We start from the raw sequence: 5,813 nt of genomic DNA, 5'->3' as shown, positions 1-5,813 counted from the left end.
GATTTCGTTAATTACCTTCAGCATTAAAATACGCCAAAGGCAAAACATAAAACGTAGTAGTCGACGAAAGTGTTGGTAAATGGAAGCTTCGAAAAGTTGAAGAGGACAGCCGCAAAGGTTGCTGGTGGCTACTGAAATTTTCACTTTACGTCATTAACATTAATGGCCTCAGTGGCAAAAGATTTTATGCACTTCGCAGCGATGGTAAGGATTTACATTTCTTTTTTTATTTGATTTATTTTTTGCACTTTTATGCAGTCACTTTTCATCTTTCCATTTTTTTTTTTACTTTCGAAGCACTGCACTACTCGCCAGCTGAAGCTTGCATGGCCAAGGAGATGGAAGAATAGAAGAAGCAAATTGAAATTGGAAGCAGTAAGAAGCAACTTCAGCAACTTTCTATGTGTATTTTTTTATAGATTTTCTTACTATCGCCGCAATTTTAACAAACTTTCACTTGTGGCCTCGGAATTTTTCAGATTTTTTTTTTTTTGATTTCGTATATCAGAAGGTGAGCAAGAGCATCTTTTGCGCTACGACGTTCCAAGTGGCATAGTACGAAAGTTAAACTCACCCTGCACTAGAATTTTAGTGTCGCACACAAACACACACCCACATAAAGCACATTAGCTGCGAGCAACGAGCGAGCAGCAACGCACTGCGTCAATGGTCACCGCGACCATTAGCCGTGCTACTGTCGATCTTGCTAACCGGTATTGAGCTGCGAAAACGATCTTCGACAGCGTTAAGCCTTCTTCGTCCACTTTGTGAAGCTGAGCTGAGATGAGTAGCTAGCTTCTGGTAGCACCTTCCTGCACTTCGCGCAATCTTGCCTAACGTTGATTACAGGAGTGCAGCGAGCGCGGTTTAGTCGCCCAGCAGCAGCCCGCAGGCGGCGACGGCTGCGGCGGTTACGAAGATAGCCACTTCTTGCTTTACTTTCACCGCCACTTGCACTTTTTCACAAAATTTTGCACTTCCTTTTCCTTCCTTTCTTATGCTCACTCCCTCACCAACCGCCGTTTATGTACTTTTTCCACTGTTGCCGTTTTTTCCTCCTATTTCATTTGCACACTCCAATGGTAGTAAATGCGACGGTGACGACGGCAGCGGGTGTTACAACTACAACGAAAATGACTACAACAATAACAACGACAACGACAACAATAGCGGCACTAACGACGGCGACAACTTCGTTTGCGTATGCGGGTCTTAGCATCGCGGCGTATTCCCAGCGACTATCGGCCTCAAGCACACTGAGTTTTCTGGAGACCGACCGACCAACCACAGCGATGGCGACGAAACAACCACCGAGCGCCATGTCGACATTGTCGTAAAAAGAAAAACTCAACAAATTAACCGAAACGAGGCGATGCGTCGCGCAAGTTGTTGCTGCTGGCTGTGCATACCAGCAAAATAAACGCACACAAAAAAGGAACAAATTCGGCTAAAATGTGCAGCAATGGCAGCAGTAGAGCTAAGTTGTAGAGCTGCTCTGGCTTGTGCTGCATAAAAAAAAAGCGCTGCGTTGTGGTATATATCGGGAGATTCACTTACCTTGAGCTTTTTTAGCCGATACAGCTTCTGTTGGATGCCAGCATAGGGGAGTATACTCATACATAGGAGCGCCATCAGCGAAGGCTGACACATCGGAGAGTCAGAGAACAATGGGTTCATCTTTCTCGCGCTCTTTCACTCTCTTGCTAGTGTTTCTGTTGTGGGTGGGAGGGTCAACTAATAATTGTTGGTACTCAAGTGCTACAATGTTAACAATGGTAGTGGGGCTAATATTTAGGGGTCAAGTGGTTAAGACGTCATTGTGTAACGTCACTGTATTTACAAAAACAACTCTAAAGCTTAAACATTGCACTGTGGGCGTTTCGTCGGATTTTTGTGATATTAGGTTTTTTCGATGAACGCACTAGAGTACTCCAATGTAAGAAAAAATTTCGATGAGGGTTTTTTTCTCGTCCAAAACGCATGTAATTTGTTGTTCTGCATTTCACTGTTCTATAGAACTTCTATACTTTTAGTGCACTTATCGAACAGACCTAATATTAGTTACCAACAAGTAAAGCGAGTTTTTACATTTGAAATGAAGTCGAATAGGTCATTAAGAAAAATAGAAATTTTGTAATTTTTCTGAAAATATAGTGAAAGTTTTTTTTAAGTCTCTAATAGGCTTATGATGCAAGAAAGCATCAGCTCAATATATATTACCAAATTGAAAAAAAAATTAAAGAAATTAATTTGCAAAAATTTTTAGTTTATGCAACAGAAATACATATAACAAAATTCATTAATGATGTTAATGTATATACTATATACTAATGGGTCAATCCAGGTCAAATTTACCAGTGGTTGGAATCGACTATTTTTGATTTGGATGAATTTTGGTCAGAACTTTTCTTTTAACATGTGACGAAGTTGTGACAACGACAAAAATAAAATTTAAATTTCAAAAGTTCAAAATTTCTCTTTTCTCGTTTTAAAGTTGATATTTGGGGCTATTGGGAAAAATATGTTTAAAACAAAAAGATATTGCAGAACTTTTAAATTTAAAAATTCGTAAAAGCAAAAACATTTTTGGCAATTTTTTTCTTATACAAAGTGCAACATGATATTGAGCCACAAAACAAACCTTTATTTTTCAATCTGGCAACATCTAGTTGGAGTGCAATGGGGTATAGTCATTGCGCTGGGTATGCAGTTACAGTTGCATGGCTATACTCAATCCCGACTCTTGCGTCCTCGTTCGCGCACTCTGGGCAACGTGAGCAACCCATGTGCGAGATGTGGTAACCAATCCGAGTGGAGCCTTGGGTCACGGCAGAAAGAGAGGGAGCTTCGGTGGGGCCACTCTGACTTATTCGGTTTAAGGGCTCACTGCGGCTGCAAGCGGGTGTCTGCTTGGAGCAAGCGGCTCGCTATATAAACGTGTATTTGGTTGCGAAACCACCCCCGTCCCAGCAATGGGTTGTGCGCTGGGCCTTGGGACCCGCCACGTAAAAACCACTTCCAGTGAAGAAGCAAGGCAAAGCCTCGGATGAGACCCCCCCTTATGATGACGACCACGGCAAACGTTTAAAGGACTACGATTTGAGGGCATGCACCTGGAATGTCCGGACCCTTAATGGGGAAGGTGCCTCTGCCCGGCTGGTTGATGTCCTCGTATGGACAAAAGCTGACATCACCGCCATCCAAGAAATGCGTTGGACGGGGCAAGGCAAACAATGTCTGGGGCCTTGCGACGTCTACTACAGCTGCCATGTAAAGGAGCGCAAATTCGGAGTTGGATTTGTGGTGGGAGAGAGACTCCGTCGTCGAGTACTGTCGTTCACCCCGGTGGACGAGCGTCTAGCCACAATCCGCATCAAAGCGAGATTCTTCAACATCTCGCTCATCTGCGCCCATGCCCCGACGGAAGAGAAGGATGAGGCATCCAAGGATCTCTTCTATGAGCGCTTGGAGCGCACGTACGAGCGCTGCCCCCGTCATGATATCAAAATCGTGCTTGGCGACTTCAATGCCAGGGTGGGCAAAGAAGGGATCTTTGGAACCACCGTCGGAAAATTCAGCCTCCACGACGAAACGTCCGACAACGGATTGAAGCTGATCGACTTCGCCGGGGCCCGAAACATGGTAGTATGCAGTACTAGGTACAAGCATAAAAAGATCCATCAAGCTACCTGGCTGTCTCCGGATCGAAAAACGAGATACCAAATCGATCATGTTGTGATAGACGGAAGGCACGCTTCCAGTGTTTTAGACGTACGCACACTCCGAGGCCCAAACATCGACTCGGACCACTATCTTGTTGCAGCCAAGATACGCACCCGCCTCTGTGCAGCAAAAAATGTGCGCCCAAATATGCAAGGAAAGCTTAAAGTCGAAAAGCTGCAATCACAACAGACAGCCAGCGCTTTCGCTACTCGACTCTCACACCTGCTCTCAGAGAGCACTCTTCAACAAACCGACATATGCGAGCAGTGGAACCACATTTCCCGCTCATTAAGTACCGCCGCCGAAGAAGTAGTCGGATTTCAGCGAGCCCGAAAGAACAACTGGTACGATAAGGAGTGCCAGGAAGCTGCAGAGAAAAAAGATGCCGCCTACAGGGCCACGCTGCGATCGGGCGCAACGCGCGCTATGTAGGACCGCTATAGGGATCTGAAGAGGGAAGCGAGACGTATTTGCCGCAACAAGAAGAGAGAGGCAGAAATACGTGAGTGCGAAGAGCTTGAAATGCTGGCCGACAGGAGGAATGCCCGAAAATTTTACCAGAGAGTTAGGCGACTTACGGAAGGTTTAAAGACCGGGGCGCACTCCTGTAAGAACAATAATGGCGACCTAGTAACTGATGTCCAGAGCGTACTTAAAATATGGAGGGAACACTTTTCCGCCCTACTAAATGGTAGCAACACGGAAATTTGTGGAGAAGAAGAAGCCGAGCCCGCAGTCGATGATGACGGAGTCGACGTTCCACCGCCTGACTATGACGAGGTACGTATAGCAATAACGCGGCTGAAAAACAACAAAGCCGCTGGAGCTGACAGCCTGCCAGCTGAGCTATTCAAGTACGGCGGCGAGGAGTTGGTAAGGTGCATGCATCAACTCTTGTGCAGAATATGGTCAGATGAACGCATGCCCGACGACTGGAATTTAAGTGTGCTCTGCCCAATCCACAAGAAAGGTGACCCCGCCATTCGCGCCAACTACCACGGGATCAGCCTTCTAAGCATAGGTTACAAGGTCTTATCGAGCGTATTGTGTGAAAGACTGAAGCCCACCGTCAATGAACTGATTGGGCCTTATCAGTGTGGCTTTAGACCTGGCAAATCCACCATAGACCAGGTATTCACAATACGCCAAATCTTGGAAAAGACCCGCGAGAAAAGGATCGACACTCACCACCTATTTGTCGACTTTAAAGCCGCTTTTGACAGCACTAAAAGGAGTTGCCTATACGCCGCTATGTCTAAATTTGGCATCCCCTCAAAACTCATACGGCTGTGTAAAATGACGTTGAGCAATACCACCAGCTCCGTCAGAATTGGAAAAGACCTCTCCGAGCCGTTCGCCACAAAACGGGGTTTCAGACAGGGCGACTCCCTTTCATGTGACTTCTTTAATCTGATTTTGGAGAAGATAATAAGAGCTGCAGAACTGAACCCCTCAGGAACAATTTACTACAAGAGCGTGCAATTGCTGGCTTATGCCGATGACATCGACATCATCGGTAACAAAAACCGCGAAGTCTGTTCTGCCTTTTCCAAGTTGGATAGGGAAGCAAAGCGCATGGGTCTGGTGGTAAACGAGGACAAGACGAAGTATCTCCTGTCATCAAACAAACAGTCAGCACATTCGCGCCTTTGCACCCACGTCACTGTTGACAGTTACAATTTCGAGAAAGTAGAGAATTTCGTTTACTTGGGAACCAGCATTAACACCGATAATAATGTCAGCATTGAAATCCAACAAGTGCTACTTTGGACTGAGTAGGCAATTCAGGAGTAAAGTCCTCTCTCGACGTACGAAAACCACGCTCTATAAGTCACTCATCATGCCCGTGCTGGTATATGGCGCAGAAGCATGGACAATGACATCCGATGAGGCGGCTCTTGGGGTGTTTGAGAGAAAGATTTTGCGGAAGATTTACGGTCCTTTACGCGTTGGCGACGACGAGTACCGCAGACAATGGAACGATGAGCTGTATGAGCTTTACAACGATATGGACATAGTGCAGCGAATTAAAATACAGCGGCTCCGCTGGCTTGGTCATGTCGTTCGAATGGACACCGACGCTCCAGCTC

At 45.8% G+C, this 5,813-nt stretch overlaps 1 long non-coding RNA gene across 1 annotated transcript in view; it reads right to left on the bottom strand.

The window, feature by feature from the left end:
- Positions 1-1,338, bottom strand: part of LOC118733758 — a 12,726-nt gene extending 11,388 nt beyond the window's left edge. Inside the window, exon 1 of the long non-coding RNA XR_004992287.1 lies at positions 16-1,338. This is a non-coding gene — a long non-coding RNA (uncharacterized LOC118733758). The remainder of the gene's footprint in view (positions 1-15) is intronic.
- Positions 1,339-5,813: the final 4,475 nt, after the last annotated feature.

Source organism: Rhagoletis pomonella, unplaced genomic scaffold (assembly GCF_013731165.1).
Source record: "Rhagoletis pomonella isolate Grant_MI unplaced genomic scaffold, Rhpom_1.0 Rhpom_scaffold_00002, whole genome shotgun sequence".
In the NCBI taxonomy this organism is placed as follows: Eukaryota; Metazoa; Arthropoda; class Insecta; order Diptera; family Tephritidae; genus Rhagoletis; species Rhagoletis pomonella.
This window is presented reverse-complemented; position numbering and strand designations above follow the sequence as displayed.